The sequence below is a fragment of the Lithobates pipiens genome, unplaced genomic scaffold (genome assembly GCF_037356315.1).
Source record: "Lithobates pipiens isolate NorthernLeopardFrog02 unplaced genomic scaffold, aLitPip1_a1.2 Scaffold_27, whole genome shotgun sequence".
NCBI lineage: Eukaryota > Metazoa > Chordata > Amphibia > Anura > Ranidae > Lithobates > Lithobates pipiens.
In genome coordinates, this window is record NW_027507788.1 from 189,837,391 (window position 1) to 189,863,718 (window position 26,328).

Consider the following 26,328-nt stretch of genomic DNA (forward strand, 5'->3'; position numbering starts at 1 on the left):
TGAGGCTTTGCCATCATGGCAGCTTAGGAATGCGGGTAGAAAATTCCCAGCTGACTGTAATCTGTTTGTCACTTTGTTTTATGGAGCATCCATCGCTCTGCACCTGCTGATAAGCCACAGCTCCTCCCTTTCGGTTTACTAATGACTCAATGGAGCTGATTTTACCTGTGGGTGGAAGGTTTGCACACAGGTGTGGTCTAAGGCTCGGTGACATGCCTGTATGGATATATACAATGAGGTCATATGTAAGATCACTGAGCTAGAGTCAGCCTCCAGTGTCTGCCAGTACAAGAACAGCAGGCGAGATCAGATCAGGAGGAAATACGTTCGTATCTTGGAAAGAACTTGTTGACTTGGGTAATGTACTCTCCAACATATTGTATGAATGTTGCTCATATATAGTGTGTGTGTACATATATATATATATATATATGTGTGTGTGTGTGTGTGTGTGTGTGTGTGTATATATATATATATATATATATATATATATATATATATATATGTGTATATTAAAAAACATTTGTCCCTTAAGTCAAGTAACCAGTTAGCCAAAGGCAAATACAATATTAGAGATCTGATCAATATAAGCATCTGTTATCAAGAGAACAGCACAATTCAGGGGTGGTTCAGAAGACCACATGCAAAAGTTTCTGCCATTATGGCCCATATTGGAGTAAATTGTGTCATATCTACTGTATCTAAGACAAAATTGTGTCAACAGATTTTTGTACACCTTACCTATTTGTTGTATGGATGCCTACTTCTAATGAGTGTCTTCTAAATTCTTTATGAGATCTGGTGGATTTGTTTTAGTTGGTAAAGTTAACCAAGGCTAGGTAAGATCTTCATTCAGTTATAGAGATTGCAATGTAGTGAATGTTTAAACTGACATTTCATATTTAGATATTATTTGACTAGTGATCATATAATAAAATGATCAGCATGAAAGCGAATAGTGATCTTGTAAAGTAAATGTGTCCTAGTTTCTCACAAGAAGACTTAGATATAAGCCTTTCTATTAGTTCCTTTTACTGTTATGTCTATTGGTGCACACAGGGGTACCTACCCATATTACTGTTTTTTTAAGAAGAGACAGACAGTGTTTCATTAGAGATTTGTATCTTGCTAAGAGATTCTAAAAGTTATTATCTGATTACATATTGCAATATATAACCAAATGGGTGGGAAGTAGGTACTAACATACCTCTAAAATCTTCATGAGTGCTCTGGGGGACCGTATGTCAGGAGCCTGGGGTACAGCAATGGGGACTATGACAAGATCCTTGTTTAAGAGGTGGGGGGCCATGCTGGTGTGTCTATGCTACAATGACCCCTTTACTGCACTGCTGTGTATTTACAACAAAGGAAAGCATAGCAATCAGAGAGGTGCTGTATCCATCTCATCAAAGCATTCATGGCAAGCGTAGTGCTCAGTGACCCTTGTAAGGGTAGGGTGCTGGGATGGTTATCGCGTCTTCCATGTTTCCCTCCTTGTTGGGTGCCAAGCAAGGGTCACATGAGAGGCATACCCCAGGGTGGGGTCTTCTGGGCTATGCTATGCACTGTACAGGGTCACTGCTGTACACATTGAGGTACCTTTACTTGAGCCACACTCACGACCTGGACAGATACCCAACATGAACAAATTCTAGTAAACTCTCTTGATGTACTAAACGTTACCTCGGTCACTTGTGTATTTAGGAGGGACATGCAGAGCCCTTGCCCTTTCCACCTATCTAGCGTATCTCTGCTACTTTACTTCCAGTAATAGTATGGGGTCCTGCTGTGCACCTAGCGGAGACTCAATGCGCGCATTTCACTTCACATAAATCTTACGCTTAGTGCCAACAACATCTTACTCGCTGCAAGAGGCTATCACACCTGCCGCATGTACACGCTTAATGACAGGCTGCTAGAGAAACCTTTGTTACCCTTGGTAACCACTTGTCTCCTCACACTGTATTAACTCATGTACTGATGTTTTCATACCCAAATATGCTTTAGTGACCCAAGCTGTAGACTATATGTGCCAGTTACTTACTTTGCACCCTTTTAGAAACTTCAGACCATGCAAAGTTTCCGAAGCTTTACTTGAAGAATAAATTAACATGATGACAATGACAGTGGATAGTCCAAGATAAAGTGTGGACATTCCCTAACATTCCTAGTCCCTACTACAGGCTTGTAGCTTCCCCAGCATTCCTGTTTAAGCAAAGTCCAATGTTGGCCGAGTCCAAATCTGGAATTTACCTCCAGCTTCGGCCATTCAGGCCCCAGCAATGGAACCAGACAGAGCATTCCTCTCCAAGTGTGCGTGACTTCCCCTTCAGGGCTTTCAGGATCCCGGTCCTCATCCCTTTTATAGCACACTGGACCAAGGATCGGACCCAAGAAAAGCTAACAAGAAAAGCCTGGGAGTTCAGTTAACCCTTAAATTCCTGCTGGGGCAGCAGTACCCACTACCTACCTACATATTTCTCCATGCACTTGCCTAATTGTAAGTCCAGTGCAGGGCAGTAATAAGTGGAACAGTAAAGGGATGACCATCCAACTTTAAGAGGGGGGGGGTCTGGTCCAAAATTAACACCAGGGCCCCTTTCTCAAAATCTGAAATACTAAATATACAAATGGCAATTCAATGTAGGACTTTTTCCACATACCCCTACTACCCCCAAAATGTTATGCATTGTACAGGAAACATGGAGCAATCCAACATTAAACACAAGTATCAAGCTTTTCATTATGAGTATTCAGGGTTTGGTGGCTCCCAGGATGCTCAAGCTACCTTTAGTACATGCAGGTACCTCTATTATCTGCTTTCCACTCACTAGGTTCAATTCACAAAGCTAGAGCACCTGAATAAAAATTCTGATTTCCAAAAAGATGACAATTAAATTTAGCTTACTCCAATGAGCTTTGGAAATGTAAGTCACATGACTCAAACTGCGATCGTCATCATTGCTTTAAAGCTTTGTATATTGGCCTTTATGGTTAACCTTTTACTTTACTTTCATACTCTTTTAGTAACATGCACCTTATTTATACCCGTGAAAGCCACATAAATTGGAGGAAGGTGAGGATTTAAAAATACCAGTTTGATGTAAACTGTAAAAATTACATTTATCTGTGTTTTTTCCCGCAGACTGAAATTTGAGTGGTAGGTGGCCCTGTTGGTACCCTACTTCCTGAGATCCTTCAATATGAAAATCAAAGGCGCAAGGTAGATTATTCCAGATTGAACAGTTACTGCTCAACTCCAACTCCAGCTCCCACTAAATTCTATCAGCCACATAATAATCTCAATTTGAGATTTTGTTTCAATGTTTTTATTAAAGTTTTTCACAAAAGAGAATACAAAAAAATGTTTAGAAAGAACACTTACAGTATAAAATATATACTAAATGGGTGGATAGCCAAACATTTTTAAGCATCAAAATACACCTAAAGTTTGTGTTCTTCCAAGTATAGATCTTTACTGTCGATATAGATTGTACTATCAGTGTCTTTATGGGGTAGCCCCAAAACTAGTTTAGTACACCAAATGTGACATTAACAAAATGCACCTCAGTCTCCATATACAATTAAAGATAGGGCTTCTACATATTGCAATTTCACATTAAAAGTCAGCTCATAACTCTTAGTAGATTGCAGATGCACTTAGTATCTACTGTATGCATCAGTAAAAGTGGTCAACACCATCATAAAGAGGAAACCACATCCCTCCTCGCCTTGAAACCATATTTCACACTAAGGCCGCGTACACACGGGCGGACTGTTCGCCCAACTTTGTCCGCTGAACAGTGTTTGGGCGGACAGTCCGCTCGTGTGTGGGCTTTCAGCGGACAGTTTCAGCGGACAGTTTGACGGACAAGGTTTTTCGGAATTTCCGAAAAACTGTCCGCTGAAACCTTGTTTCAGCGAACAGTCCGCTCGTGTGTAGGCTTGTTCGTCAAACAAAGTTGCGCGCATGCTCAGAAAGGATTTACACGCCGAAAGTTATAATGCAGTGTATAGGACGTCGTATTTTTCGTCCCGTCGTACGTGCCGTTCACGTCATCGCGCACGGTTTCAGCAAACTGTTCGTTCGTCGTGTGTGGGCATGTCCGTCCATGCTAATTTTGAGCGGACTGTTTGCCGAAACTGTTGGACGGACAAAGTTGGGCGAACAGTCCGCGCGTGTGTACGCGGCCTAAGGGAATAATCACTGTTGAGGGTTTATAGGGAAAGGGCCAGAAGACCCTCGTAAGACTACAACAAAGACCGAAAATAAGAAGAAAGGTTGAACAGCAACGTAGGGAATGACCTTGTGCTCCGAATCCCACCATCCTGAAGCTGCTCTAATCAGGTATAGATTGAGAATCTCCAGTCAGATACTTGACCCATGGGTCCCAGACTTTCTCAAACATCCATATTTTATTATTCAAGATCGCTCTCATGCGCTCATTAATTATAATCCAGGAAAGTTTGTGCTGGAGCAGTTCGAATAGCAAGACAGCCGATTTCCAAGTTCGTAGGATAATCATTTTTGCCGATATAAATATAAATGCTGTGAGACATCTCTGGGATATTGACGCAGTCTGCACCTTACAGCCCAGCAGTGCCTGTCTCAGATTTGACAAGGTTTCCTTGGGTGAGAGTGTAAATTAAATTATACACCTTAATCCAATAACCCCTTACCTTAGGGCATTGCCACCACACGTGGTACATCGTTCCCTCCTGTCCGCATCCACAGAAATACAAAGGAGATGCTGCCAGGAAATAGGTTGCCAGCCTGGCTGGAATCATGTACCACCTCAGAAGAACTTTTTAATTTGCTTCTATAATAGAAGTATTTGAGTGACCTCGAGGCCCCTTGGGCTATAGTATGCCATTCATCCAGCTCAATCGTTTCCTGGAGGTCCACCTCCCATTTTTCCATGTAGCCCTGCTTAACGGGAGTTAGTCAAAATAGTATAAATTTCAGAGATATGTCCTCAGATTTTATCAAACTTCTGACACAAGTATTCCATAGAGGACATAGTTACTATATTAGAATTCCCTGATATAGTACTTAAAAAATGTGTATTACGGAAGTACTCTGAAACCGGTATTTGATGTTTCTCTATGAAAACCTTTCTGGTCAATATTCCCATATGATCACAAAAGTCAGCTATACGCAGCAAACCTTTATTGGTCCGCCAATCAAATGTTCTGTGGGTGAGGCCTGGGGTGAAGTTCCCATTTCTAAGAATAGTTGCCAGCGGGGTATGCTGGGATTTAAATTTATGATTTTGTTAACCTATCCCAAGTATTCAAAGAGAAGGAGAATGCTGGGCATAAAATTGGGGACCGTTACTTAGGTGGTAACCAAAGGATATGAGAAATCGACAGTTCCAGACATGCATAGGCCTCCACCTGTATCCAGATAGGATGGGGCTGAGTAGAGTGAAAACTGGCTAACTGGGCCAACTGTGCTGCATAATACTTTTGAAAGTCTGGAGTCCCCAACCCTCCTTTACTCCAGGGAGTGAATAATCCACTCTTGTTCACCCTCTTAACCCCCCAGGAAAAGGATATAAGTTTTTTTTTTTTCTGGAATGCCAACAATCAAATCAGGATTCATCCGTCCATACTGTATAGCATGGATGGAGGTGCCCCAGCACCCTTAATGGACAGGCCACCCCTGCTCTGAAATTTCTTTTTTTAATATTTTTGCATTGAGTGTTACAACATATATTCAGTTTCTTGGGCGGCGTACACACGGGCGGACTGTCTGCCCAAACTAAGTTCGTCAGACAGTCCGCTCAAACTTTTGAATGAACGAACTTGCCCACACACGGCACTTTTTGAGCGGACTAATACGGCAGACTAAGTTTGTCGTACTAAGTCCGCGCAACTTTTGAAATGAACGGACTCGCCCACACATGCGGAGGAAAGTCCGCTCATTTCGAGCGCGTGCCAAGGTAGGCGGGGCCCGCGACGGAGACGTCGCGGGCCCCGCCGCCTGGAATGGACTTAAAGGGGAACCCCAACGCCGAAAAAAATCAGCGTGGGGGTCCCCCCAAAGTCCACAACAGACCCTTGTCCGAGCACGCTAACCGGCCGGCCAGGAAAGGGGGGGCGAGCGAGCGCCCCCCCTCCTGAGCCATACCAGGCCGCGTGCCCTCAACATGGGGGGTGCCTTGGGGAAGGGGGGCCGCGCGGCCCCCCCACCCCAAAGCACCTTGTCCCCATGTTGATGAGGACAAGGGCCTCTTCCCGACAACCCTGGCCGTTGGTTGTCGGGGTCTGCGGGCGGGGGGCTTATCGGAATCCGGGAGCCCCCTTTAAGAAGGGGGCCCCCGGATACCGGCCCCCCACCCTATGTGAATGAGTATGGGGTACAATGTACCCCTACCCATTCACCTGTGAAAAAAAGTACAAAAAAAAAACACAACACAGGGTTAAAATATTTTATTGCACAGCTCCGGGGGTCTTCCGTCTTCGGGGGTCTTCTCGCCGGACTCCTCCGCTATCTTCTTGTAGCTCTTTTGCTAGCGGAGGAGTCAGGCTTTCTTCCTCCCCGCCGCCGGCCTCTTCTCCCGACTTCGGGGGTCTTGTCCCCCTCTTCGGTTCTTCTGCCGGGCCACCGCGCCTTCTTATAGCTCTTTTAGAGGCGGTGGCCCGGTCTTCTGTCGCCGCCTTCCGTTCTTCTGCCGGGCCACCGCGCCTTCTTATAGCTCTTTTAGAGGCGGTGGCCCTGTCTTCTGTCGCCGCTGTCGCTGTCGCCGCCTTCCGTTCTTCTTCTTGTTCTTCTTCTTCTTCTTCTCCAGGAGATGTTGACACGACGCTCTCTCCGGCCGGAATGCCAGAGCCGCGCTGCGCGGCCACTTATATAGTGACAATGGGGCGGTGTCACATGGTATATGTCACATGGGTTGGTCACATGGGTTGATGTCACATGGGGACTATGACATCGTAAGGGGGCGGGGTCACCATGTGACCAACCCATGTGACATATACCATGGGACACCGCCCCATTGTCACTATATAAGTGGCAGCGCAGCGCGGCTCTGGCATTCCGGCCGGAGAGAGCGTCGTGTCAACATCTCCTGGAGAAGAAGAAGAAGAAGAACGGAAGGCGGCAATGGCGGCGACAGCGGCGACAGAAGACCGGGCCACCGCCTCTAAAAGAGCTATAAGAAGGCGCGGTGGCCCGGCAGAAGAACGGAAGGCGGCGACAGAAGACCGGGCCACCGCCTCTAAAAGAGCTATAAGAAGGCGCGGTGGCCCGGCAGAAGAACCGAAGAGGGGGACAAGACCCCCGAAGTCGGGAGAAGAGGCCGGCGGCGAGGAAGAAAGCCGGACTCCTCCGCTAGCAAAAGAGCTACAAGAAGATAGCGGAGGAGTACGGCGAGAAGACCCCCGAAGACGGAAGACCCCCGGAGCTGTGCAATAAAATATTTTAACCCTGTGTTGTGTTTTTTTTTTGTACTTTTTTTCACAGGTGAATGGGTAGGGGTACATTGTACCCCATACTCATTCACATAGGGTGGGGGGCCGGTATCCGGGGGCCCCCTTATTAAAGGGGGCTCCCGGATTCCGATAAGCCCCCCGCCCGCAGACCCCGACAACCAACGGCCAGGGTTGTCGGGAAGAGGCCCTTGTCCTCATCAACACTTCCCCAAGGCACCCTCCATGTTGAGGGCACGCGGCCTGGTACGGCTCAGGAGCTCAGGAGGGGGGGGCGCGCTCGCTCGCCCCCTTTCCTGGCCGGCCGGGTAGCGTGCTTGGACAAGGGTCTGTTGTGGACTTTGGGGGGACCCCCACGCCGATTTTTTTCGGCGTTGGGGTTCCCCTTTAAGTCCATTCCAGGCGGTGGGGCCCGCAACGTCTCCTTCGCGGGCCCCGCCTACCTGGAGACGCGCTCGAAATGAGCGGACTTTTCTCCGGGCGGGAACAGTTCGCTCATTTCGAAATTACAGCGGACTGGCACACACACGGGCGGACTGTCCGCTCAAACCAAGTTTCAGCGGACAGTTTTACGGAAATTCCGTAAGACTTTGTTCATCAGACAGTCCGCTGAAACTGTCCGTTGAAGCCCACACACGAGCGGACTGTCCGCTGAAACACTGTTCAGCGGACAAAGTTGGGCGAACAGTCCGCCCGTGTGTACGCGGCCTTGGCGTTAATTTAAAGTGGATGGCTTTTATTTTTCCAAAACACTGAGTCTCCTAATTAATTGCTTTATTTTTCTTTAGGAAAATTCTCTTTTCGCTTTGTTTTTTTTTTTTATCCTTTCTTGTATCTCAATCCTGATGATCTCCTTTGGCATTTTGGCAGCCACTTTCTGTCTACACACATGCATTCCAACGACGGCTCAAGGGATGCTTTGCCAATGGCGACAACTGTGGAACATGTTTGCACCACATCAGTGAGGGCTTGTATAATCACCACCACCACCACCAATGTGATAGGATGACAATGCAGAGAGCAATTGGGTGATGTTATAACAGGAAGTGATTGAGCATGAACCTTCATGGTAGGATCACCAATGAAAGCTGCAGTTTTAAGAAGATTGATTTATTAAAATTTTTTTATGAAAGTACAATAACCTGTTTAAACTGATGAGATTCAAGAGAATAAGTTACATCTACTAAGGGAACTTCAGTCACTTTACTGCTGGCCCTGCCCCCCCTATTAGTGACGCCATCTTTGATGGTCCAGATGTGCTGAAGCTCTCTCCCCTTTTTCGGAACCTGGCAGAGCTCTGTGGCAAATTGCAAACATGGTGTGATTAGAAAGGTACAGCAAATTATGTCTGGTCTATGCACACCAAACACAAAGATCTGTACCTCCCGATTTGCGCCATGTTCTGAAGTTTTCATCTCATTCTTTGCCAGGTACTGAAGGCCAGACAAAGCCTTTCAGCGCATCTGTGCACATGTGGCTCAGGGGGTGAAGGTTCACTTTAATGTCCATAGGCCCTATTTATATAATGAAAAAAGTCATCAAGGTATTAAAAATGACTGCGACCCTGGCAAAAACATAGACATAAGATCACATTTTTAGCTAGGTTGTATGATGATCCTATGTCTGTGGATGCTTGCAGATTAGGTTAGTCTCTGTTCAGGGAAAAGGGTGGTTTGGCAGGTCTGATTTGATCACTGTTGTTCCACACTTGTATGCTGACCCTGGCCCCCTACTCTCTACTTCTCATTCCCAGTGACATAAATTGTATGGTTGGCACAGCCAACTACAGTAAGTTCTAAACTAAATGCTGACCTGGCTTGAATGGAGAGTCTACCCCAGCCAGGAGAGTGTTAGAGAACAGTTCTTTTCTACACCCTGTATACTCACTACATGAAGGAATGCTATTCTCTGACATCCAAGCTATATATTTCAGATCAGTGAAGCTAAACCTATCCAGGAATATTGTAGTTTACAAAACAGATCTTAAGAAAATGTCAACCTCCATTAAAGTGGATGTAAACCCCATTCATGAAATTTGACCCGGGCACATATATCTGTAGTGTTTACTTATCTTTCTCCAAAGCCCTTAGTCCTGCATCTTTCTGCTGCTACGTTCCTCTGTTATTAGCATGATAACCTCTGACTAGCACTCCAACACAGGAGATAAAAGCAGCTGGAAATTTGTGTTGGGGAGGGGTGCAATGAATAGATTAGCAGAGAGCCTGTCTGTTCACACCACAGCTCTGCAAGTTTCTTCGTTCTCCTGTCTATGTGAAGGGGGGGGGGGGCTTTCCTCCAATCAGCTGTCACACAGTGTATGCCTAGGCTCCCCTCCCACTGCTGAAACGGGAAGAAAACTTCTAACATGATGTGATAAAGACAGCAGATATACATGTAAAACGAATGTAGGGCGATTTGTTTCATCCATATGTATCATCTGAGGCTGTTCACTTCACTGGGTATATGAGTTTACATCCACTTTAAGGCTTCCCGTATAGTTATTTTGATTTATGACCAATCCCTTGATTTGAAAATTATGCTTTTTAACCCTGTAAACTCTCTGTGCACATCACTTTACTTATGTACCTGTTGTATACCTGCTCAGTGACTGGTGGACTGTGGTATGCTAATGAAAGAGGAACTATAGTCAGTATGGTATATAGACTACAAAAAAAAGTTAAAGAAAAACCTTCCTGTAAATTATAAAAGCAAAACAAGAAGAAAAGTAGGGTTTTCTAGCCAAGGGTAACAAATTGAGAATATCTGTCAAAATATATAAAAAAGAACAAAATAAGGATTTGTGAAAAATACATTGATGCTACATTTATAAGCAATCGCAACATAGAAGCTAGGTGATAATGCCAGTTGTGTGGTTGTCCTTGGTTTCACTGCTTCTGAGTCTCCACTGATCTACAACAAGAATGCAGCTCACCAAGTCAGAGTGAAGTCGGTGCTCCTGATCTGCATTCTTAGTTCAAGGTCACATTGGAAAAGGAAAACTCCAGTTTAACCAGTTCCTGGCCAGCTCACGCCATGGACGTCGGCAGAATGGCAGGGGCAGGCATATTGGCGTACAGCTACGTCCATTTTTATATGCCTCCCTGCCATCGCGTGCGCGCCGCCGGTGGGGCGCTCGCGTGCCGGTCGGGACCCCCGTAAGTCCCTATTCTGCCTAGCAACAAGTAACGCTGATCTCTGCTCCATGTGATTGGAGCAGAGATCAGTGTTCACTAACACAAAGCCCGGCCCCCCACAGTTAGTGACACGCCCCTAGGAACACTTAACCCCTACACTGCCACCCCCTGGTTAACCCCTTCACTGCCAGTGTCATTTACACAGGAATCACTGCATTTGTATAGCACTGATTGCTGTATAAATGACAATGGTCCCAAAAATGTGTCAAAAATGTCCGATGTGTCTGCCATAATGTTGCAGTCACAATAAAAATCGCTGATCGCCGCCATTACTAGTGAAAAATAAAAATTATTAATAAAAATGCCATAAAACTATCCCCTATTTTGTAAACGCTATAACTTTTGCGCAAACCAATCAATCGTTTATTGCTAATTTTTTTACCAAAAATATGTAGAAGAATACATATCGGCCTAAACTGAGGGGAAACATTTTTTTATATATTTTTGGGTAATATTTATTATAACAAAAAGTAAAAAATAATGCGTTTTTTAAAAAATTGTCGCTCTATTTTTGTTTATAGCGCAAGAAATAAAAACCGCAAGGGTGATCAAATACCACCAAAAGAAAGCTCTATTTGTGGGAAAAAGGAAGTAAATTGTTTGGGAGCCACGTTGCACGACCGCGCAATTGTCAGTTAAAGCGACGCAGTGCCGAATCCCAAAAAGTGGTCTGGTCTTAAGCCAGCAAAATGGTCCGGGGCTGAAAGTGGTTAATAAAAAAATGTCTCTATAACAAAGCCATTTAGATCTCTATCCTTTAACAAGTTTTCCCATTGTTTTGAAGATGATGGAGCAGTTAAAACACAAATGAACTGTTCTTCTAAACCAGAATATATTTTGTGCCAGTGTCCACTTGTTATACTTTCACACAGAGGTTTGCTGATTTTCTGACATTGCATTGTGAGTCATATCAGTTTACATGCAGACGGTGCTTTAAAAATTCAGTGGGGGAACATTTGCCTAATGTACCTAACGACCGAGCCAAGAATCAATGGCCAGAGTGGATTATCCTAGCTGTTTGCTATTTTTACCTCCATAAAGTCCCGCACCTGCACTGCTTCCTCTTTCCTCTCCACTGGCACAACATGTATGTTCAGCCAATGCAAACTTTGTACAATGTTTGCATGATGATCATTTATAAGTAGGGCTGTGGAAATTAAAGATGAATTCCTCGATTAATTGTTAATTTTTGGTACTCACCTCTCCGCCGGCTTCCGGGTTTTCAGAGATTTCCTTTGGAGATCTGGTGACGTCACAGACATCGACGTCACCAGACTCCTCCCTCCTTCCCCAAGTGCCTCCGTCTGCTAACGAAGGGAAGGGGGAGGAGTCCGGTGATGTTGAAGTTCTGATTTAACGTAACGCATACGGGGGAGGAGCTATGCATGACGTCACCCGCCGCTGCCCTATGGAACTAACACGATTGTCAGCTTTACATGCTGTGTTTTTATCATCTTTATGTGAGTAGTTTGTGTTTGAACACAAAAATTAAATCTTATACCCCATACACACGGTAGGACATTCCGACCACAAAATCCGTCTGATTTTTTCTGACGGATTTTGGCCGAAACTTGTCTTGCATACACACGGTCGCAAAAATTTGTCAGAAAATCTGATCGTTTGGAACGAGGTGACGTACAAAACGTACAACGGGACTATGTAGAGGCCAGTAGCCAAAATCTTTCATCTCCAATTTTTTTCTGAGCATGGTGGGCACTTTGTGCGTCGGAATTCTCTACACACGATTGGAAAAAGTCTGATCGGATTTTGCTGTCGGAAAATTTTAGATCCAGCTCTCAAACTTTTTCGGTCGTAAATTCTGACAGAAAAGACAGAGCCCACACTATCGGATTTTCTGACAACATAATCCAATCGGACTTTTTCTGTCTGAATTTCCGACTTTGTGTATGGGGCATAATACTTAAGCGGTGAGCACTTAGATCTTTTCTTTCTACCCATGACCTGCCGTCCTTGCTGAGATCTAAAGAGATGTGAGAGAAGTTTATGGTCCGTGTTAACCCTTTTGATACCAGCTCGCATGACCACCTGTTTGCACAGGGGTCCATGCCATAAGGTGAGAGTGATTAGTTAGACCGGAGGTGGAGGGATTGTCACGCTACTGTGGGAAAAAAAATTACTTACGTCAGTGCTACAGTTTGAATTTAAAACATATTTGTGTGAACTGTCAAGTTAAGTCATGGATTGTGGAAACTAACCTGTGTTGGGTAATTGTATATAGTGTATACCACATTTACTACTGACTAATGCAGAGTTGCAATGCAAGGAGATCAGCTAAAAGTAGTTGGATCTGTATGTGTGTTATAATTAATCGAAATTAGTTGATTCATCGATTAAAAAATTGATTAATCGAACGTGAAAATTTTAATCAGTAACAGCCCTAATTATAATCTCTTTACCTTAATAACAATAATTGAAATATCACATTGTGATGATTAAATATTTAATTAACTGACTAAAGATAGATACATTTTACAACATTCCAAACTTTTTACTGCATAGAATGCATCATCTCTATATCCTAAAGGAGATCTAGGGCACTCAGTAGAAGACGTGAGGCATGTGCTCTTGGTGCCAAAGTCTAGCAACAATTTTGGTGTTTACCATTCCCTATTCTAGCCATAACTTTACATTCAGTGAACATTCATTTTGTTCTCTACCCCTTTAGTAAATCAGTGGCAATGACCCAAGGACTCACAACAGACTTCTTAATGCTTCAGATGCTTGTGTTGCAGTTGCAGGCAAGAGGACTACCTCCCAAAATCCTGCAGGCTTGTTTGCTTCAGAATGTTTCCTATTCTCTCCTGTGTTAAAAGGTTCAGTAAAAATCAGCTCAGAGAGGACCTATCGCATTGTGGTTTTCAATAAAAAGCAGGATGTATCAAATACTCTGTTATCTGTCATCAGTTTAACATGCCACCCCTTTAGTGGTTTATATGTGACCTTTAAGGTATGTTTGAGTACAGCAAGTCGTATAGTAAGTACTATAAGCAAGCTATATTAAAGATTGACTGCAATCAATGAAAAGACTTGTGCGCTCGTACCTAGTGACTGACAAGTCTTCACAATCTGCTCATATTTTATTTAGCTGTCAGAACTGCTCATGTTCTATTTATAAAGATATTGACTGTCGGAAGGATTGTGCAGACATGTGGTTGATCCTGCTGAATTACCGATTGATTCTGGATCTGTACAAGTTGTATTTTTCTTGAACGAGATTAGCTGTTTTTCTTTCTTTGATATCCAAAAGCAGATATTTTAGAGCAGCAAACAATGGTAGAGCAGTGTATAGACAAATCTGTTTTATGTTTAATCAGTCATTTTTCATTGTGAGAGAAACGGTCAAGTATTCTATCATCTTTTAAGTTCATCTGCTACTTTCAGTTGCTCCAGAATTTTTGTTAAAAACACTAATATTATACCAATGAGGATTTCCCGCTAGCAGCCCCTAAAAACTTGCAGAGACTGCATGGACAGAAATATAAATCTTTTGGCAGGTAAAACAGTTCCTATACATGTATTTTATCTATGTGTTTAACTCTTTGCCTGGAGCTTAAGTTAAAGCAGGTCATAGATGGATCGAAATTTGATCCGCCTAATTTTGATCCATCATTGGCCGTTCCCTCTAGAGATAAGCTTCTCTGGAATGGCAATGTTGGAAAATTTCTACGCAATCAGCACATGTAGCCAATTTGTTTCATTCATCCACCTCAATTTTGTAGATGGGGAACCGGTTCGTTTTTTTTTTTTTTTTATCCATCTACAGGTAGCTTAAGTCCAGTCTATGGAAGTTTCCCCGCCACAAAAAAACAATACCCAGATCACTGTCTAGCTAATCACCCCCAAAAAAATCTAAAAGACCCAAATGCCTTCTGAATCTGTGGTCATGTGAAGTGTCGGGTCACAAGTCTTTTCTTTCCTGGACTGCAGAGTGAAACAGATTTCTCTGGACACCCACTTTGCTAGCTGAAGTTATGGCATTGTACCATTGGCTGTCTATTGGCTAGGTCCTCAACTCCAGCAGCAGCATGATGATATCAAGACAGGGGGAGGCGGTGGGCGCAGACAGCATTATTAGATAGCTGATCTTTACTACTGGTAGAAGCACTGTGCATGATTACATGATTGCGGATTCAGGAACTATTTTTTGTATGACAGTAGTAGAGAAAGGGCTATAATACGCTACATGATATTCTTATATTCAGCCCATGGCTAATAGGGAGAATGGAGAAATCTTCACTCCTGGCTATTGTATTGAGGAGCTGGAGCACCCATGACTACTTCGAAACAATGGAACTACCAAACGGTGACTTCATCTGAATGGATACAGGCACTGCTTGGCTGATAGTTTTCTACCCAGCTCAATACATTTTTACATTGTCTCCAGCTTAGCTGGGTGGTCCTTCTAGGCAAACCCACGGTTCAGATTTCAGCCACTAAATGGGGGCTATTAGATGCTTTGGGGATAATTTACAAAACTTTAACACAAGGTTAAGTATCTTTATTTTAGCCATGTCACTGTCATTTTCAAATCTCATTAACGCAACTGAAACCAACTCTCCCTTTTTTTAAATGAATTATCCTGATGTGTTAGCTTTGTGAATTGAGACTATTGTTTCTGTTTATTAGCCGTTGTCTGAGCTTATGTTCCACTAAATAAAAAAAATTCTGCCATTGTGGAGCTTGCGTGGCTCTGCCAAACCCCACTAAGCATATGGAGAAAATGTATGTGAATGACTGGCAGCACTTACAATTCTATGAAGTAGAAGCGGTCTTTACCAGTGGAGCAAACTTTTTTTTTCACATATAACCCTGCAGGATTCAGGGTACTTGACATAGTTACATAATTACATCGTTAGTTGAATAAAGACACCAGTCCATCCAGTTCAACCTGAGTGAGTGTTTACAATTGTCCCTATCCCTGTACATTACACTCTCACATCAGTCCCTACCCTCAAGGAGCCCACAGTCCTAGGTCCCCATTCATATACTAGGGCCAATTTTGGACAGAAGCCAATTAACCTACCTGCATGTCTTTGGAGTGGCACATGGCATGTACCTTTCTGCCCTCAGTGGCAGTAGTACCTTAGGCTTCAAGCTATGTCACCTGGGGGCAAATCCGGCCTTAGTGATGTCTTCATCAATATCTTGAGGCTCTGTTATTGCCCAGTCAGCAGAGAATCAGCAAGCTGTACTGCTTTACTGACCTGTCTAGCAGACGAGGTTCTCTTGATAACAAAGCTGGCTGAACAAAATTGACAGATAAGATGAATTAGATATACCTACTTCTCTGGAGTATTTTAATTTTTGCCTGGGGTTTTTTCTACGGACATGCTGAACGCACAGCTGCTGGTGTACATTGGGAAGAAACGAGGCACATCACACTTTTTTTTTTTTCAGTAGAACTTTATTAACCTCCCTGGCGGTACAATTATTTCGGATTTTAGGTGCTAAAAGCGGTACAATTATTTTGCATGAAAATTTGGCGTTTTATATTGTAGTCCTGTAATTCTTAGGAATAACTCTCTTAAATCTGTCCAAACCAGAGTCTAGCAGACATCCCGGGTATGATAAAGTTTGAAAAATGAAATCATAAATTATAATATAATAAATAACTATAAATAATTGTACCAAATAATAATATAACAATAATAAAAATTATTCAATAATTTTATCAAATCAAAAACACTGAAATTTGCTCAGTTGCAGAATTGTCACTGTCATTACTTTTCAGTATTTGATGACGGATCTCCCCACAAATCGCTATCGCTCAATTCTGCGAGTGATTCTAATTTATTATCGCTGTTTTCTAGCTGGTCTAAAATCATTTTTGATGCACAGTGACAGTTTTGGTTGCTATGGACAATCTCCAGTTTCCAGGCATAAAGAACAGTTTTTATTATATAAAACTGCATGCAGGACACTGGGCAGACCACTAGGGACAACGGGGATGTGAAATATTTACATACAGCAATGTAATCTGTAAGATTACATTATACTGTATGTTTACTGTTTGTTTCACTTTTTGAATTTGGCGCCGATCTCCGTGCCCGTGCGTCGCAACGCTCGCAGGGCACGGAGATCGGCGATGTAATGCATCGAGCGAGACACGGCTCGCTCGTACAGCGGGTAGACAACGCTGGATCCGAGGGAGAGGGTAAGTAAACCTCCTCCTGGATCCAGCGATGCAGTCCCGAGTCTGACTCGGGGATACCGCTTTTGGTATGAAAAATCCACCCCGAGTCAGACTCGGGAATACCGTCAGGGGGGTTAATTGTCACAAGTGCTATTCCGTTAAGTTCCGTTCAGGCAGCGGTGTTGGGCTGCAGTGGAATATGCTGCAGGCCTCTGCACTGCAAGAAGATACTGCATGCGGTTCTTTTTTTCAAGCTCACACCACCGCAAAACCCAGTGATGTGAACTGACACCATAGGAGACAAGGCAGATTACCTTGCCTTTACATTGAGTCTGTGCTGGGCAATGTCGCCCAGTTCATCCCATTGTAAATTATGTGAATGAAACCCGCAATGTTTTGTTGCTCTGCTTTTTTTCTTCAAATGTTACATTAAAGATATTTAGTAAAAACAATTTGGAATGCAGCTGCAATGACAACTTTTGGTGTCCTTTTGCATAAAGGAAGTAAGTGGGCGATTTATTCCGCCAATGCTTAGCCAGAACTAAAATACCAGTTTCAAGTGGCGTTCACCTTTAGCATATCTTTATAGAGGTGTATTGCATTTTTAGAATAGCTGGTTTCTTTTGTCAAGTTGCCTAAAATATTTAATACAATAGCATTCATGATTCATCAGAATGAGTATAAATAAAGGAAGGGAGGTATTCGGTAATGCATTTGTCAGGGTGACATGTACGGCCTAGGTGTGGAAACTTCTATTAAGTGTGTCATTGTCCCAATTATGTTCCTGATCTCACTACCACCCCTTTCCTGTAGGAATATGCTTAGCGATGTTGAAATTCATATTATACGCTCTGTCTCTGATTATGGGGGACTAAAAACTCCAACATGATCATTTTAGCTACCAGAAGCTGAAGAGCCCGTTGTTTGTTTTTGTCGGTAGTTTGTCAGTCAAACTTCCCATTCATCAAAGCGATAACGGCTTGTCTGTATGTTTCCACAGATATTGTCACCATGCAACCTGAAAAGGACAAGAGTGATGCAGAATCTGACTGCTTGTTAATAGTAATGTAAAGTGTAAAACTGTAGCATACAAGGTAAGTAGAGGGGTCCAAAATAACTAAATTGTTAATAATAGTAATCTAACAAATATTGAGTCGTGTATACTATTCCTTATCTTAGGTTATCAAAGTGTATCTAAAGGCCATACTTAGGTTTTGGATAAAGCGATGAGGTGTTAGAACTCCTGTTGTGTCAGATCCCTTCACAATTTTCCATCAGTTATGTCCTGTGTTAATGTCTAAAGCTGGGTACACACTTTCTGAAAATCAGCCAGTTCAGCAGGAACCAGTCAGTGTGCACAGCAGTCTGTCTGACAGAAGCCGATCTAAAGACAAGGTTTTGTTTAAGGGACATGCTGAAAAACCCAGCATCCTGATCAGTGTATTCTGGCGGGGGTCCCCCTGTCAGAATTCAATAGCACAGCAAGGGAGATTGCCACACAAACGTTGTTTCTTTTGGTATGATGTTCTGTTTTGTTTTTTTCGTTTAGGCTTCTGGGTTGAACAAAGAAAAACTTGCAGTGTGTACCCAGCTTACCCACTTTCTTATCATTAGTAAACGTCATATGACCACCTCTCAGGAAACCTCAATCATGGTGCCACGCAGCAGCGCCATCTGTCACCGGCCGTGTGTTCGTGGGACACAGCCGATGACTGAGCAGAGTACTGGCTCGGTGCCGATACCATGTGACCACGGTGATAAATCACAGTTGGTCACATGGCAGTTTTACTGTCAGGAACCATGAAACAGACCGAGACAGAAGTACAATCAAATCACACTTGTTTGTTAATAATAAAAAGAAAAAGGTAAATAGAAAAAGCATAGTCAAGTATAGCCAGAGTCCAGTAGCCAGATCGGGTAGTCAGCCAGTCCAAAGTTCATTAACCAGATCGGGTAATCAGCCAGGCCTGAAGTCAGGGATCCTAGGAGAGCAACTGCAAGCAGGATAATAAGCCAGGAGGGATGACAGCAAGCCAGTCTTGAAACAAAAAGCAGGAGATGGTTCCTTGTAAAGTGACCAACGTGAAGACAATGGAGAAATGAGCTGGAAGGCTTTAAATAGGGAGGTCAGACGAGCATCGTTGGGAACAGCTGGTAACTGTGGAGAGAGAAGAGAGCTGGCAATTAGCCGACAGCTGAGCGGCCAGCCCAGAGGAGGAAGGGCTAAGCCAGCCCTGACATTTACATAATGGATGGCTTCCTTTCGTGTCATTCATTGTGTACAATTGTGTTGCTAACTGTGATTGGTCAGTTTGATCACATGGTCCAGACAGGGCCAATCACAGCCCATCTGTACCATATGATTATCTTTGACCAATCACAGCTAATCAAAACAAAACAGACTAAATAATTCAGTTTCATTCAGTAGAATGCTTGCTTATAGCAATGTAATTCACTGTTATAAGCAAACAATCTTTTTTTTTAAAAATTAAATAAATCGTGATCATTTCCCCAGAGTAATAAAATGTTACTCTGGTAACATTATATTGATCTTGTCATAGTGTGTTCAAAAAAATAGTAAAAAATAAACAAAAATGTTTCTTTTTTTTTTTTTTAATTATCACTTTTATTTTTTTCATACTGTCACCACTCAGTGTCCCTGATCACCACCACACCAGTTATATGATGACGCTGTACTGCACTGGTGATAGTATGTAAAAAAATAAAATAAAATAAAATTATGACCAAAAATTACAACTTCTAAAAATCCGCCATGTCTCTTACTAAATACCTTAGACCAGTGATGGCAAACCTTGGCACCCCAGATGTTTTGGAACTACATTTCCCATGATGCTTATGTACTCTGCAGTGTAGTGGAGCATCATGGGAAATGTAGTTCCAAAACATCTGGGGTGCCAAGGTTCGCCATCACTGCCTTAGACTGTCTACTTTCCAAAAAGGGGTCATTTGGTAGGTATTTCTACTGTCTTGGCATTTTAGGGTCTCAAGAAATGAGATGGGCCATCAGTACCTAAGGATTGATCAATTTTCAGATATATACCATAGTTTGCGGACTCCTATAACTTTCACACTTACACTGACATGGATTATTTTCACCAAAGAAATGTAGCAAAATACATTTTGGGCTAAATTTATGAAGAACAATTATTTATTTACTAAAACATATAACAGAAACAAAGAAAAAAATTATTATTTTCAGTCTTTTTTTCATTTATTTAGCAAAAATAAACCCAGCGGTGATTAAATACCACTAAAAGAAAGCACTATTTGTATGAACAAAATTATAAAAGTTGAATTAGTTAAGGTACAGCGTTGCATAATCACGCAATTGTCATTCATATTGCGACAGCACCGAAAATTAGTATGGGCAGGAAGGGGGTAAAAGTGCCCGCTATTGAAGTGGTTAAATGAATGGACTGCCAACACTTGTCAACAGACAAAAAATAGAACATGACCCTTTTTTGTTAAGGTCCCTCACTACAACCGACATGTATGTTAGGGTACCAGTCTAATAAATGGCAATTCAGATTGTTCATTAACGCATATTAGGCTTATGCGTAGTAAACCATATGTTCCCACATGTTTGTCCTAGTGACCATTGTGACTGGATGATAGTCATGGGAAATCCAAAATTTTGAGTTTTAAACTACAGATAGAAGGGGATATATGAGGACATTGCTTCAAGTGACAAAGGAGATTTATCTCACTTTGGAGAGATTTCTGTTCACTTCCTGTTGTGTCTATAGGAAAGGAAGTCATGGAAAATCCCTTGATGGGATACATTTCACAAACTATTTATACAAAAATGCTAATTTATTTTATACTTCTGGCTACACAGCAAATAGAAGGAGCACTCATGTGCCATCTTATTTCATGTAAAGAAAAGTGATCCAAAAAAGAACATCTGTCTAACCCGATGGATTCTCAACCCAAACAAATTAAGCTAAGGGATGCTAGGGGGGGCTTACATGCATGCAACTATTCCCCATCCTCACGCTATAAATATTAAGCCATCCATAGACGGTTCAGCAGGGACCAGCTGAGAATTAAACCACGTATGGGCAGGCTAATTGTACCTAAGCTGATTGATCAATCAACCTGGGCACAACCAGCCTGTCAGATTTTGAATGTGCTTATTGCCAGCAGCTATAGCTGCTAGCAAAAATCACATTTTTTCTCCCAGCAGGGACGGCTCCCCATGCCACCTGCCGAGAGAACACAATAGCTCTATGTGAGGGTTTCCCACATTGACACTGACTGTGGTTGCTGGAAAGAAAATGGTACCATCATTCATGAAGGCCATGTCTGTGAACCTGTCTAGTGTCCTGTAGTGTAATGTGTGGAGGGATCACTATAAAGATAATAGTTCAGTATCCTGACTGTGTAAATAGTGATTGACATTTCTTGAAGCATTTTAGGTCACTGGAACTGAAAATTGTTCCCAGCGTCAAACTTTTTTTTACCTTTTGGACAAATGTCTTATCATAGTTCCTGGTAAATCCCGTTCTAAGTTTAATTTGGCTACATTAAAGTGGAGGGCCACCCTGAAAAAAAAAAAAATACATTAAAAATTAGAAAAAAAATCTAAAAAAAAAAATGAAAAAATTTTTTTTTTTACTTACCAGAAATGCCTGTTGCTAGGCACATAATCCTAATCTGCCTCTTCCTCCTCCGCGGAGATCTTCTGTCTTCTCTCCTCGTTGCGTTGTCTTCTAGGTAATGGGTCGCGCTGTGTTCTGGGAACTGTGTTTCCCAGAACACAGCACGTCCCATTCACAAAGCGCTGTGCGACTCGCGCATGCGCAGTAGGAAACGGGCAGTGAAGCCGCAAGGCTCTACTGCCTGTTTCCCTTAGAAAGCATGGCGGCGCCGAGAGCAGAGGGACGGGTCGGCCTCGGGCGGCCAACATCGCGGGCGCCCTGGACAGGTAAGTCGGCTTATTAAGTCAGCAGCTGCAGTGTTTGCAGCTGCTGACTTAAATTTTTTTTTTTTTTTTAAACGGCCCTCCTCTTGAATTAATTATCTTAATTTTTTTTTTTTTTTTATATATAATCATATATATTTTTCAGAGTTGATTTAAATATTTTTATATGCTTGGCACAAAAACCACAAAGATTTATTAGAATGTTTCTCTTATTTTTTTTTGTGTTTTTTTTTTTATCCTCTGAAACTACCATTTTTTAACAGTGATCAGCCCATAAGGCGCCACTTGTAAACCGCAATTGGAAGTGATTCATTTTCTGGCTCCTTGATAGAGGTCAAAAGCATTGCGTATTTTCCTTCTTTGTAGGGGTGACTCTCCGGAAAAGAGAACAACACGGCGGGAAGAGATCCAACACTTGTTTGCTGTCTGTGAGTGTTTCTTTGGCAGTGTCTTAGCTGGTTGTTGTGACCATTGAAGTAGCAATCAGCAAATATACCGCCCTAGAAGTTCGACACATTTTTAAGCTGAGAAAATCATGCTGCTGCCAAGACCAGGATGTCATTGTGAGTATTAGGAGGACAGTCAGCCTGCAGGTAATTATTTGTGGTTATGCTTATTAAGTGGATATAAATTTGAAGGGCGATGTCAGGCATACACTTTAAGTTACCTCTAATCCTGTTAAAAAAATGACAGCATGGAAAGTTTCCCACCCACATCCCTCCTGGGCATCCCGTGCTGCTGCAGAGGAGTTCTAGAGGGCACGAGGGCCCATATTGATGTAAAGCTGAGCCCTATGGAGCTTCTAGAGGTCAGAGGAGAAGAAGGAATGCTGGGACCTGCGAGACCCTACTAACCGGCTGGATCAATGATTTGCCCCAGTAATCAATTTTAATGTAACAACAATAAAAAGTCCGGCACCAGGGGGCTGGGACTGGATATCCCTGGGATCAATGTGTAAAAGTCCTATGGGAGACCAGAAAGCAGCTGTTTGGATAAACCACACCAGGAGCGGTGTGTGAAGTTGGGTAAAAACGCTCATAAAACAGCCACAACTGAAAGTGCTAATTGGAAAATCAATTTCAATGTGCCGACTCCATGACCCCAGATGTTTGTGGGTCAAACAGGTTTATTAATGGGATGAGATACACTATATTGTCAAAAGTATTGGGACACCTGCCTTTACAATCACATGAACTTTAATGGCACTTTAATGGCATCCAAGTCTTAGTCAGTAGGGTTCAATATGAAGTTGGCCCACCCTTTGCAGCTATAACTGCTTCAACACTTCTGGGAAGGCCGTCCACAAGGTTTAGGAGTGTGTCTATGGGAATATTTGACCATTCTTCCAGAAGCGTATTTGTGAGATCAGGCACTGATGTGGATGAGAAGGCCTGGGTCGCAATCTCCACTCTAATTCATCGCAAAGGTGTTCTATCAGGCTGAGGTCAGCACTCTGTGCAGGCCAGTCAAGTTCCTCCACCCCAAACTCACTCATCCATAGATCATGCAAAGGATGGGTCAACTCAATATTGAACCCTACAGACTAAGCCCTTGTACACACGGTTGGACATTCCGACAACAAAATCCGTCGGATTTTGTCCGACAGATTTTGTCCAAAACTTGTGTTACATACACACGGTCGGACAAAGTTGTCGGAAAATCCGATCGTAGGTAACGTAAAGACGTTATTTCGTTACAACGGGACTACGTTCAGGCTAGTAGCCGTTGGATATTCCGACGGAAACAGTCCGATGGAGCCCACACACAGTGTGATTATCCGACAACACGGTCCGATCAGAAATTTTTAGTCGGAATGTCCGACCGTGTGTACAAGGGCTAAGACTGGGATGTCATTAAAGTTCATGTGCGTATAAAGGCAGGCTTCACAATACTTTCGGCAATATAGTGTATATGAATATTTTTTATCACACAGAAATGATGCTTATAAAACCTCATGCACACGGGTTTATGAAAATAAGTAGCATTTTTTTTGCCAGAATTTAGCATAAAAAACCACCTCTAATGTTACAATACGTGTGCACATTTATGCCCCTTTATGCACGTATTTCCGTGCATTTATGCACCTACAGTGTTTGAGCGTAAATGCATTATAATTGTCACAATATTCATTTATTCTGGGTATTGGAATACATTCATGGGCATACGTACGCGTTTATGTGCTCAAAAGCTCGGATCATGTGTTTAAAAAAAAAAAAAAAAAAAACACTGAACGCCTGTATAAGCGTTTTTTTAGGGGTTTTTTTGTTTTGTTTTTTAGATCAAACGCATGTAAGCTTTCTCTCTTTTTTTAGGCCACGAGTTATTTCAGTGTAATAAAAAATATTAACGACCAACTCCAGTCAAATTAGGTTCTAAAGGCAGAAGGTTTTGTAGAATAGAATCATCATAGAATGCACTAAGGTACAACAATGAAAAAAACATCACCCCCCCTCCCCCTTTTACTTACCTGGGACCCATCTCGATCCAGCGATGTACATGAGAGCAGCAGTTCTCTCAGTTCTCTCTGCTGCTGTCAATCAGAGCCAGTGAGCTAATGAGGAGAGAGAGGGGGCCGAGCTGTGCTGTGCTTTGTGTGTGTGTGAATGGACAACGTCCATTCACAGGAGCGTGGCTCGGGAGCAAGCCTGCTCAAGCACCCCCATAGGAAGAGGCTTGCTAGTGTGGCCACTCAGCAGGGGGAGGAGCCAGAAGCGCTAGCGGGGGAACCAAAAAGAAGAGGATTGGGGCGGCTCTGTGCAAAACCATTACACAGAGCAGGCAAACATAACATGTTTGTTATTTATTTTTACTTTTTTTAATTTATTCCTTTAGAATCACTTTAAAGCTGAACTTCAGACAAATGTTTAAATGTTAGACAGTATTAGTTCAACATTTACTTTTACATACAGCTAGCATAGAGACCAGAATCTTTCATGATAATAGGCTCCTGAAGACTTCTGCACAGCTACATTGATGATGGAAGAGAGAGAATCAGCATGGGAGGGTCAACTATCTGCACCAATTTGGACTATATGCTTTGTATAGTACTGTCAAGAACCTGGTTACATGATGGAAGAGCATGGGATGAACTTTGTCAGTGTGATCGTTAATTGTCTAAACACAGGCTGGGCAAGGTTGTGTTGCTTAAAGGACAACGAAAGTGAGAAAAATACTGTGTGATACATTTAATGATAGTATTTGGTATATTCATTCCTTTTCCTTATTTATTTTGTATATACATTTACATTCCGACAAAGTTGACCAGCAGACGTGGCAGTGACAGAATTGTACAAATTATAACACTATTTGAACAGTGGCAGCAACTGAAAGAGGTGCTCCAGTCTCCCCCCAAAAAAATAAAATTAAGTCAGCAGCTACAAAAACTGTAGCTGCTGACCTTTAATATAAGAACACTTACCTGTCCAGGGATCCAGCGATGTTCTCACCCGAGCCGATTCTTCAATTGTCTTTGGGTGCAGGTGCCGGCATCTTAGGAAAGGGAAACTGGCAGTGAAGCCTTCTGGTGTGAGCTGCGCCTACATGCGTGGAGCTGCGCTTTGTGAATGGTCCTGCAATCTTCTGGGACCTCTGATGGAAGAGGACATCTCTGTGGTGCTTCTGACCAGAAGTGGGAGCGGGTACCTGCCAACATACCTGCCAACATAAGCAGAGCTTCCCCCTTTGGGTGAAGTTCCGCTTTAATAAATCATTATACACTTGTCAGTGTTATAGCTTGTCCCAACACCTGTCACTGTTTCTTTTTCTAAAACACTTGGTCTACAGGTAAACTGTATAAATATGAATTAAGGCATGTGAAATAAAAATGATTTAATCTACTGAGTGCTATAATTACATATATCAACTGCAATACACTATTCAAAAATTAGAAGCTTTCAGGATGTCATAGTCTTAATTTAAATTGGATTGAGGTCCAAAATCTGGTTGTGCTATCTGACACGGGTGCTAGAAACACAAGACTGGCTGAACATAATTACAAATCCTTTGCCAGCTGTATATTGTTTGCCTAGTTTAGCTTAAAAGTATAAACAAAGGCAATTTTTTTTATTGTGTGTGTGTATATATATATATATATATATATATATCTATATATATATATATATATATATATATATATATAATGTGTGTTTGTATATGTGTATTATATATATATATATATATATATATATATATATACATGCATACATACACACACACACACACACACGCACACACGCACACGCATGCGTGTGTGTGTGTAATATTTTGTTTTGGATAGAGTGAAGAGGGATTAGACCACCTGTCAGTTTTCTTTTTTTTTAATCACTAGGCTCTCTATTTTTCATATTTACCAATATCACCGAAAGTGGAAGTTTTGAATTGGCACCAGAACAATAAGGCTGCTTTCACACTGCAGCGGGAGCGGCGTCGGCGGTAAAGTGCCGCTATTTTTAGCGGCGCTTTACCGTCGTTTTAGCGGCGGTGTGCGGGCGCTAGCGGGGTGGTTTTAACCCCCACTAGCGGGCGAAAAGGGGTTAAACCCGCCCGCTTTGCCGGCGGTATTGCCGCGGTGTCCCATTGATTTCAATGGGTAGGAGCGGTTT

The 26,328-nt window shown here is 42.6% G+C and overlaps 1 long non-coding RNA gene across 1 annotated transcript; it reads left to right on the plus strand.

The window, feature by feature from the left end:
* Nucleotides 1–222: 222 nt before the first annotated feature.
* Nucleotides 223–25,563, plus strand: LOC143934435 (uncharacterized). Its single transcript, XR_013263262.1, has 3 exons — nucleotides 223–357; nucleotides 17,783–17,876; nucleotides 22,094–25,563. It is a non-coding gene; the product is annotated as an uncharacterized LOC143934435 (long non-coding RNA).
* The last annotated feature ends 765 nt before the right edge of the window (nucleotides 25,564–26,328 follow it).